Genomic DNA, 11,621 nt, shown 5'->3' on the forward strand with positions numbered 1-11,621 from the left:
ATCACGCAAGCGTACTAAGAGGGAAAAACCCGAAATTCAGGTTCTTCAAGTCTTTAGGTATCTGCATCCATCTAAAGCCAATTCCTAGTACTGGGTCATCACAGTCGACAAAATGACCACTTGCCTTCTAGCCCTAGGCCAGGGATTTCAATGGTTGTAAATTGGTCTCATTGATTGCTTTGGTGAATTGCTCCTGCCCTTCCCTTCAGGCTTATTATGCGAAAACAACATTCTTTCCCTTACAATTGCCCCCCTGTTTTTATTTATACTCTTGTTGCTTTTCGCATATTCTCAGAGTATTGTTCTATGAACATTTTTTGAGTGTTGACAACATGATTTCACATCTTTTCTCTGATGACAAGTCATCTCTTGCATCTTCATCTCCCTCTTCCTCTAGTAACAGCATCTTGTCAAGATAGGGGGGTGGTTCCAGAGGCATCTGTTTTGACAAGGCGGTTTCAATGAGACGCTGGACCAATCCTCAGACGCAAGGGATTATGCAGCATCCTACTGCTGTTAAGACACCTGCTACTACAATCAAAGAAGTGAGGATAGATACAGCCATTCCCTTGCATTTCCCAAACCAGGAATCCAACCACCCAGTTAGTGAACTGTCTATTCCTGAATTCTCTGCTAGTTCGTCTGTCAAGGTAGTAAGTCTCTGTAATGCTTTGGTGATAGTCCCATCAGGGGCTGTGTTATTTGGGATAAAGGTACAGCATTTGTTCCCCAGCATTATACATACACCTCCTTTCTCAGCTAATATCATATCTAGAGCTATTCTATTTTCCCAAGCCATTCTACTTGTGGCATCTAGTTGCTCGGCAATCCCCTTTAATGCATCTCTGGTGTAATTTATAAACCTCTGTTGATTATAATAAATATAATTTATCCAGTCTACATTCTTATTTATAGTTACCCACCAAAATAAGAAGGACTCAACCCCTGCTGATATTTGATTCCTTGCCTTATGCTCATCTGGGACCCCCCGAGGAACTCCAATAGAGTCAATGTATATTCGATCATCAAATGATACTCCTAGGTTGCTCCTTGCTCATCTACCTGATGGCTCTGGTTTTCTTTCAAATGCCAGGGAAAATGGGATGGCCAATTGAACAATTGCACACGTTCCCCTCCAATCTGCTGGTAGAATGGGTCGCAGGGTCTCTCCTCCACAATACCACCACAGGTCTGCTCTGGGGATACTTAATGCTGAGTAGTTTCCCGCACCATCGTTAGTCACATTCAAGGTTTTTGTGCACAAGTTGAATTCTCCCACAAATCTAGTAGCCTTCCCACTCCGTCGTGAGAGACAAGCTGTATGGTTACCAGAGACGGTGGAGAAAGTAGGTGCTATCTTGACATCCTTGTTCTGTATGGCAGGAAATAGCAATGCTAAAGACTTGCAAGTTTCATTACCCCAAGCAGCCTTCTCCTGGTAGAGGGCAATCATGCACCGCATGCCTCGTGGATCCTGAGTCCAACCCAAGGGGAAGGGAACAACTTGTGCCGTGGGTCTTAAACTCTGTATCATATATTTGATCCATTCTACCCAGGCATTTGTATCTCCATATCAGGGGATTGAGTGGGCTGCCTCTTTTCCTTAATGATCCTAGGTGGTAATGCCCATACTACTATTCTAAATCTCGCTACAGGGTCCTTCCCTGCTACATCTGCTCCAAGGCCATAAGTGCGATCTACAAGGTTATCAGCCTTTTTGATGGTTATTACTATGGGATTACATTGTAAAGATGAGCAGGTGGAACTGGGGACCCCTTTAGATATGCTTATTTGATCCTTTAATGCCTTTGCTGTGTTGGACTGGGGAGGTGTATAAGTCCATCCCTGGTAGGTGGTAGTCCACCATACATGATCCCACCCAGGGCATGGTGGTCCCCTATAAATTTGTGTCTCGGCATAGATATTTACTTTCACTACTTAGTTGTCTTTGGGTTTCAACACCTCCACAGTTCAACATCTGACAGGCATCAAATTGGATAGTTTGGGGTCTTTCTGTCCTAGTTACATTTATCTAAAGTTTAACAGGATACCCAGAAGTTATTTGTTTGACCACCTGATCATTGTCATCAATTTTTAAACAACAGTTTGAATCATTTAATTTACCACAAAAACCCCCTTCTTCAGCTAACAGGTAATCGAGAACCATACGATGTTGGAATATTGCAGTTCACATTTGCGTGGCCTGGTCTGCCAATAGATCCAGGGCACGAGCGGTCTCATTGGTGATAATTTGTAAAACAGCTTGTAATTGAATAATGCGATTCAAATTATAAATAGGTTCTCGAGCACCGCTAATCACTTCAGTGGGGTTCCAGGTGGCAGGCCCACTGAAACACCTGCACTATATGGGTTTTATTTGTACTATTGGCATGCACACAATTTCCAAACAGCACATCTGTGGTGGTTTGACCTTGGCTAAATGCCAGGTACCCACCAAGTCGCTCTATCACTTCCCCCCCTTCCCCTTTTTTTCTCAACAGGGCAAAGAGGGGAAAGAAAATAAGATAGGAAAAAAACCCAACCCTTGTGGGTAAAACAACAGCAGTTTTAATATAAGCAAAGCGAAGCAAAGGTCCGCGTGTGGAAGCAAAAAAAAAGAAAACAGATTTATTCTCTACTTCCCATGAACAGGCGATGTCGGGCCTTCTCAGGAAGCAGGGCTCCAATACGCGTAGTGGTTGCCTCGGAGGACCAAGGGTGACCCCACCCCCTTCCTCCTTTCTCCCAGCTTTATACTGAGCAGACGTCATATGGTCTGGAATATCCCTTTGGTCAGTTCGGGTCAGCTGTCCCGGTTGTGTCCCCTCCCAAGATCTTGCCCACCCCGTCCCACTGTGGGGGGGAAATGTCAGAAAGAGCCTTGGTGCTGTGTAAGCACTACTCAGCAGTAGCCACACCACCAGTGTGCTATCAACACCCTGCCAGCTCCCAACATAAAACACAGCACCATGAGGGCTGCTACAGGGGAAAACTAATTCTGGCTCAGCCAGACCCGGTACAGTCTCCACCCCTTATTCCATACCATTTACGTCATGCCCAGGTCCCACATAACACTCATTTATCCATTCCGTAAGCTTTCTTCACTCCTCCAGATGTTCAGTGACTTGGCTCCCATCTGTCAAGATGGATGTTCAGGACAGGAGCAGTATGTTTGACTGTTGGACTCCAGCACCGGCTAGGTTTGGGTCATCATCGCACGTATCTGGTTCACTCTTCGTCGTTCCTACTTCCTCCATCACTTCCTGCAACATACAACTCAGCCCACAGATTATTTCCCCCCCAAGGTTAAATGCCCTTGAGGCACACACTGAGTAGCCCCATCCTCCCGCATTACCCACCAAGTACATCCAGGTCCCTGAGCAAAAACAATCCCACGAGTGGGCTTGCCTTTTCCCAAGGGAGGAGCAATCCACACTGCCTTCCCCAGCCATTTCCCTGTGTGTACTACAGGGACCTTATCTCCTCCCACAGTATGAAGGGGTTTTGTTTGGGCAGGACCAGGACGGTTAACAGATCCTCTGGTGTTAATTAGCCAAGTGGCTTCTGCTAAATTTATATCCCAGTGCTTCCATCCCCCATTGTCCAATGCTCTCAACATAGTCTTCAACAGGCCATTGTATCTTTCAATCTTTCCAGACGCTTGTGGGTAATAAGGGATGTGATACACCCACTCAATGCCATGTTTCTTTGCCCAGGAGTTTATGAGATTATTTCAAAAATGGGTCCCATTGTCTGATTCGATTCTTTCAGGAGTACCATGTCACCATAAAATTTGCCTTTCAAGACCTAAGATGGTATTTCGGGCAGTGGCATGATTTACAGGGTACGTTTCAAGCCAACCAGTAGTTGCTTCCACCATGGTGAGTATGTAGCGTTTGCCTTGGCGTGTTCGTGGAATGGTCCGCTATAGTCAATTTGCCAGGCCTCACCATATCGAAAACTCAGCCATCGCCCTCTGTTCCAGGGACACTTTACCCGTGTGGCTCGCTTGATTGCAGCACATGTTTCACATTCACGAGTGACCTGTGAGATGGCCTCCATGGTCAGGTCCACCCCTCGATCACGAGCCCATCTGTATGTTGCATCTCTCCCGAGATGCCCGGATGTTTCATGGGCCCATCGAGCTACAAATAGCTCACCCTTGCGCTCCCAGTCCAGGTCCAGCCGAGCTACTTCAATTTTGGCAGCCTTGTCTACTTGCTCATTGTTTTGATGTTCTTCGGTGGCACGGCTTTTGGGCACGTGGGCATCTACATGACGTACCTTTAGAGCCACGTTTTCCACTCGGGCAGCGATGTCCTGCCACAGTGCAGCAGCCCAGATGGGTTTACCTCTGCGCTGCCAATTGGTCTTCTTCCACTCCTGTAGCCACCCCCACAGGGCATTAGCCACCATCCAGGAGTCAGTGTAGAGATACAGTACTGGCCACTTTTCTCGTTCAGCAATCTTTAGGGCTAGTTGGATCGCTTTTACTTCTGCAAACTGACTTGACTCGCCCTCTCCTTCAGTGGCCTCAATGACTTGTCTTGTGGGACTCCACACAGCAGCTTTCCACTTCCGATGGTTTCCTACCACACGACAGGATCCATCAGTAAACAGAGCATACCGCCTTTCATCTTCTGGTAACTCGTTATATGGTGGTGCTTCTTGGGCACGAGCCACCTCCTCAGGCAGTGCTCCAAAATCTCTACCTTCTGGCCAGTCCATGATCTCTTCCAGGATCCCTGGACGGTTGGGTTTTCCCAGTCGAGCTCGTTGTGCGATTAATGCTACCCATTTACTCCAGGTAGCACTGGTTGCATGGGGTGTAGAAGGGATGTTTCCTTTGAACATCCAATGTAATACAGGCAATCGTGGTGCCAAGAGGAGCTGTGCTTCTGTACCAACGACTTCGGAAGCGGCTCGAATCCCCTCATATGCTGCCAGTATCTCCTTTTCAGTCGGAGTGTAGTGGGCTTCTGATCCTCGATATCCCCGGCTCCAAAATCCTAATGGTCGACCCCGAGTTTCACCTGGCATCTTCTGCCAGAGGCTCCATGTGAGGCCATGCTCCCCAGTTGATGTGTAAAGTACATTTTGCACAGCTGGTCCTGTCCGAATAGGCCCAAGAGCTACCGCCCGAGCTATCTCCTGTTTGATGTGCTCAAAGGCTTGTTGTTGCTCAAGACCCCACTCAAAATGGTTCTTCTTTTGGGTTACTTGATAGAGAGGGCTCACCAGGTGACTGTAACCTGGAATGTGCATCCTCCAAAATCCCACAAGTCCTAAGAAAGCTTGCGTTTCCTTCTTGTTGGTCGGTGGAGACATGGCTGCTATCTTGTTGACAACCTCCATAGGCACATGGCGGCGTCCATCTTGCCATTTTATTCCCAAGAACTGAATCTCCTGTGCTGGTCCCTTGACCTTGCTTTTCTTTATGGCAAACCCAGCTCTCAGAAGAATCTCAATTACTCTTTGTCCTTTCTTGAACACTTCTTCTGCCTCGTTGCCCCACACAATGATGTCATCGATGTACTGTAGATGTTCAGGGGCATCACCCTTTTCCAGTGCAGTTTGAATTAGTCCATGACAAATAGTGGGGCTGTGCTTCCACCCCTGGGGTAGTCGATTCCAGGTATATTGGACACCCCTCCACGTGAAAGCAAACTGTGGCCTGCACTCTTCTGTCAAAGGAATTGAAAAGAATGCATTGGCAATGTCGATTGTGGCGTACCACTTGGCTGCCTTTGACTCCAGTTCATACTGGAGCTCTAACATATCTGGCACAGCAGCACTCAGTGGTGGCGTCACTTCGTTCAGGCCACGATAGTCTACTATCAACCTCCACCCTCTGTCAGACTTTTGCACTGGCCATATTGGGCTATTAAAAGGCGAATGTGTCTTACTGATGACACCTTGGGTCTCCAGTTGACGGATCAGTTCTTGGATGGGAGCCAGAGAGTCTCAGTTTGTGCAATACTGCTGTCAGTGCACGGTCCTCGTAGCAATTGGCACCTGTTGTTCTTCAACTCGCAACAGTCCTACAACAAAAGGATCTTCCGAGAGGCCAGGCAGATTAGACAACTGTTTGACCTTCTCTGTGTTCACACTGGCCACACCAAAAGCCCATCGGTATCCTTTTGGGTCTTTGAAATACCCCCTCTTGAGGTAGTCAATGCCCAAGATACAAGGGGCTTCTGGGCCAGTTACAATGGGATGTTTTTCCCACTTGTCCCTGGTCAAGCTAACCTCGGCCTCCAGTACTGACAGTTCTTGACATCCCCCTGTCACTCCTGAGATCCAGATAGGTTCTGTCCCTCTATAACTTGATGGCATTAATGTACACTGTGCCCCGGTGTCGATTAAAGCCTGGTACTTCTGTGGATTTGATGTGCCAGGCCATCGAATCCACACTGTCCAATACACCCGATCATCCCTTTCCTCCTCCTGGCTGGAGGCAGGGGCCCTCTATTCCTGTTCTTGGTCAGAGTATTCACTGTCTGACCCTTGCCGTGCCAGGCCGGAAACTCCTTCATCAGGGCCAAGGGAGGTGATCTCAGTCTTCCTGTATCTGGGAGATCGCTGATTACTTTCTTGCGGTTTCACGCCAGCTACATTAACAACCTTCTTGGATGTCTTCTTCTTGGCAGGGGTCTTTCCTCGCAATTCATGTACACGAGCTTCCAATTTGAAGGTGGGTTGACCATCCCACTTCCTCATGTCCTCCCCCTGGTCACGCAGGAAGAACCAAAGTTCACCACGTGTCATGCACCTGGGGTTCCCTTTCCCTCTGACTGGGGTGGAAGAGAACTGATTTCTTGGGGTGCTCCTGACATCTAAGGCACTTGCCTGTAGAGATGAGGAGGTACCAAGACTCTCTTCAAAGTTCTGAAGCCAGGAAGAGACTGCCTCCACAGTTGGTGTATGTCTTAGTCCTTCTCCCATATCCATTTCTGGATAGTACATCGCAGCCAAGCCGGCAGAATACGAGGATGGTGCACCTTTAATCACCTTCCTCCACATGGCCCGTGTGCACAGGACATCCTCTGGATTTTTAGGGGCTTCATCATTATCTGGATCACCATAGATGACTTCCAGCACTGCTAATTCTCTCAGGTACTGGACACCTTCATCTGCAGCAGCCCACTTCCCTGGGGAGTTGTCCGTAAGATCTTCCTTGAAAGGATATCTTGCTTTAACACTTGAAAGGAGCCATCTCCACAGACTGCAAATTCCTGTTTCTTTTCCAATTCCCCTTTCAATTCCTCGATCTCTAGCAAGGGAACCCAGCTGTTGGGCTTCCTTACCTTCCAGCTGCTGAGCATCAGCCCCATTATCCCAGCATCGAAGCAGCCAGGCAGCAATCCGCTCACCTGGCTGGTGGCTATAGTCTTTCCGCAGATCTCGCAGTTCTGATGACGTCAGGGACCGGGTAGTTTCTGCCTCCTGTTTGAGTTCTGTTATTCCCTCTTCTGACCCCTTTGCTGAAGGACCCGCTTCTTCCTCTTCTTTCTCCTCCCTTATTAATCGAGGGTATGGGCCTGTTGTTCTCCTTGTCCACTGTTTCTTTTTTACTACTGGGGCAATCTCTGCTGTTGTTGTTTTTGTTTGAGTTCCCGTTTCCACCACAGTCCTTTGAGAGCACTGAACTGCAGCTCGATAAGCACAGGCCAGGCCCCAGTACAGCGCTAGGAGTTGCTGATTTTCATCGGGATAGACAAGGCACCCTTCTATCAGGTGTTGTGTCAATTTTGCAGGGTTGCTTGCCTGTTCAGGGGTAAGATCCCAGGCTACAGGAGGTGATAACCGTCCTAGGAATCTGCCCAAATCCTTCCACTCCCCCTGCCACCCAGGGACAGGCCGCCTCAGGGCACATTTTGGTATTCTCTCACCCAAAATTTGCCTTCTCTTACACCAAAAACCTAACGAGCTCCACACAGCCCACAATAGGCGAACAGCATTAATGAACAGTATCAAAGAGCTAACATAAGGATTAATAAGTACTTCGGGAGCTTGCAGAATAAAACCACTCATGATGTTCCCAATTTCTTCCAGCATGTTCCCGAGCTTAGCAAAATAAAGATAAGCAGCGCAATCAACAAACCCGTGACCAGCACAAGAGCTTGTCGCTTACTAACTGCTATAGCTATAGCACAATTAATATAAAACTGCCGTTGTCCCGCCCCACGTTGGGCGCCAAAAAAGACTGTGGTGGTTTTGGTGGTTTGACCTTGGCTAAATGCCAGGTACCCACCAAGTCGCTCTATCACTTCCCCCCCCTTCCCCTTTTTTTCTCAACAGGGCAAAGAGGGGAAAGAAAATAAGATAGGAAAAAAAAACAACCCTTGTGGGTAAAACAACAGCAGTTTTAATATAAGCAAAGCGAAGCAAAGGTCCGCGCGCGGAAGCAAAAGACAAAAGCTTCCCGTAGCCAGGATAAAATTGGCTCTGCCAAATGGAAAAGTACAGAGACCATACTGGCAGTAGGACCCTTAACTATATTGGTGTGATAGGTTGAACTTGGCTGGACGTCAGGTGCCCACTAAGACACTCTATCACTCCCTCTCCTCAGCTGGACAGGGCAGAGAAAAATACGACGAAAGGCTCATGGGTCAAGATAAGGACAGGGAAATCACTTGCCAATTACAGTCATGGGAAAAACAGACTCGACTTGGGGAAATTAATTTATTGCAAATCAAAGGTCAGAGCAAGATAATGAGAAATAAAAACAAATCTTAAAACGCCTTTTCCCCCACCCTTCCTTTCTTCGGGGGCTCAATTTCACTCCTGATTTCTCTACCTCCTCCCCCTAAGAGGCACAGGGAGACAGGGTATGGGGGTTGCAGTCAGTTCATCACACGTCTCTGCCGCTCCTTCCTCCTCACAGTCTCCCCCTGCTCCAGCGTGGGGTCCCTCCCATGGGAGACAGTCCTTCATGAACTTCTCTAACATGAGTCCTTCCCACGGGCTTCAGTTTTTCACTAACTGCTCCAGCATGGATCCTTTCCATGGGGTGCAGCCTTTCAGGAACAGACTGTCCCAGCGTGGGTCCCCCACGGAGTCACAAGTCCTTCCAGAAGACCTGCTCCAGTGTGGGCTCCTCTCTCCACAGGGTCACAGGTCCTGCCAGGAGCCTGCTCCAGCAGGGGGTCTCCACGGGGTCACAGCCTCCTATGGGCCTATCCACCACCTCCAGTGTGGGGTCCTCCATGGACTGCAGGTGGGTATCTGCTCCACCGTGGACCTCCATGGACTGCAGGAGGACGGTCTGCCTCACCATGGTCTTCACCATGGGCTTCAGGGGAATATCTGCTCCCGTGCCTGGAGCACCTCCTCCCCTTCCTTCTTCACTGACCCTGGTGTCTGCAGAGTTGTTTCACATATACTCACACTTCATATACTCACTCCTCACTTCTGGCTGCTTTTGCACAGCAGCTTTTTCCCCTTTCTTAAATATGTTATCACGGAGGTGCTACCACCGTTGCTGATTGGCTCAGCTTTGGCCAGTGATGGGTCCGTCTTGGAGCCGGCTGGAACTGGCTCTATCAGACATAGGTGAATCTTCTGACATCTCACAGAATCCACCCCTACAGCCTCCCCTCCACTACCAAAACCTTGCCACGTAAACTCAGTACAATTGAGTATGTGTATTTTAAAATCCCAGAGTATTAAGACTCCATTAAGCATTTGGGTGCCAAACTGTCAGACCCAGAACTCCATAATTTCTATGGATAAAATACCAGCTGAGTAAATTGCTTTTTCTATTTGTCTTGGTTTGAGCCCAGAGGGCAACTGAGCACCACCCAGGCACTCGGTCACTCCTTTCCCCCCAGGAATGGGAAGGAGAAAATAAAACAAAAGGCTCAGGAATCGAGATAAGAACAGGGAGGGGATCACTCACCCATTATGGTCATGGGCAAAAGACAGACTTGTTGGGTGAAGAAAAAGAAACATCAGTTTAATTTAAATGCCACTACCAACAACACCACTTAACAATCAAACAGAGTAGGACAGTGAGAAGTATAACCACACATTAAAAACACCTTCCCCGCACCCCTCCCGATTTCTTTACTTCCTCCCCCCGAACGGCGCAGGGGGGCAGGGGATGGGGGTTGTGGTCAGTTCATCACCTGTTGTCTCTGCCGCTCCTTCCTCTTCAGGGGAAGGACTCGTCACACTCTTCCCCTACTCCAGCATGGGGTCCCTCTCACAGGAGACAGTCCTCCATGAACTTTTTCCAATGTGAGTCCTTCCCATGGGCTGCAGCTCTTCCTGAGCTGCTCCAACGTGGGTCCCTCAAGTGTGTTGTAGTCCTCCCAGCGATGAACTACAACAGCAGGGGGTTCCCTCAGAGTCCCCGACTTCTTTGGACACAGCTACCTGTTCCAGCTAGACCCTTACATGCTGCTGTCCCTTCTATTACAAATCATATGTTTGCTATTGAACAAGCAGTCTATCCTTGGATGGCTGCCTTAGATATAGAAGATGTTTTTCATGGTCCTGTTACAGCCGGAGGATTAAGATGCTACTTTGTATACCTGGGGCAGAATACAGTACACTTTTACCCAATTACCCCTAGGATTCAAACATAGCCCTGTGTTGTCACATCAGGCTATAGCTAAAGAATTAGAACAAGTCCCACAGGAACCAGGGGTGATAGCATATCAATATATAGATGACATTTTATTTGGAGGGAATTCCCCTGATAAGGTCCAAATAATACATGATTGCATCTGGAAAATAAGGGGATTACCTTGCAGCAAATATCCAAGTTAGATTCACCCTCTAATAGGAAGGATAATAACAACAGTCCCTGGGGAACTAGTATTCTGGCGAGCCCATATTCCAGGGTTTAGTATAATTGCTCCACCCTTATACAATCTGTTAAAGAAGTGTGCTGCCTAGGAATGGACAGTTATTAATGAAGAAGCATTTCATTTATTAATACACAACATTTTAGAATATCAGGCTATGGGCCCAATAATACCCCTTTAGTGCTACACATAGAACTCACAAAAAGAGGATATCAATTGGGATTGTGGCAACAAGTTCCCAATAAAGCTCAATTAACTCCCATATGATTTGGAACAAAGAGGTGGCAACATTCCCAGTCATGGTATTTGCCTTAGGAAAAATCATTACTGGCTACTTATGTAGCCCTATCAGATACAGAACCCATCACATTAGATGCACCCTTAGAAAATACAAACCCTGTTCACTATTCTTAAAAGAATCAGAGAGTCTACTCCTGTTCCACAGAGAATTTCACAATCTAGTACAATTCAGAAGATGGTAATGTACATTGCACATTGCAATTGTATTGAGGGGAAACCTGGTCTTGCAGGAAAATTGACAGTATAATATCCAATGGCAAAGGAGTGCTGAACTATCTCTTGATATGCTGCTCTCACCCATTCAAATGCACCACCCCTGTCTTGGTCTAATGTCTGGTTTAAAGATGGATCAGTTTACAGGATTAAAGGGGAATGGAAGGGCAGGGATACCATCTTGCAACCTTCGGATGGGACGTCCAAAACACAAGAGATAGATTGCTCAGCTGCCCACAAGAGGCAAGGTTGCCTTGCATTAGAAAGGCTACTGCAAAATCAAGAGGGAGTTGC

The 11,621-nt window shown here is 47.7% G+C and overlaps 1 pseudogene; it reads right to left on the reverse strand.

The window, feature by feature from the left end:
* Window positions 1–233: 233 nt before the first annotated feature.
* On the reverse strand, window positions 234–9,292 carry LOC141917594 (uncharacterized; annotated as a pseudogene).
* Between the last annotated feature and the right edge of the window lie 2,329 nt (window positions 9,293–11,621).

The sequence above is a fragment of the Strix aluco genome, chromosome W (genome assembly GCF_031877795.1).
Source record: "Strix aluco isolate bStrAlu1 chromosome W, bStrAlu1.hap1, whole genome shotgun sequence".
In the NCBI taxonomy this organism is placed as follows: Eukaryota; Metazoa; Chordata; class Aves; order Strigiformes; family Strigidae; genus Strix; species Strix aluco.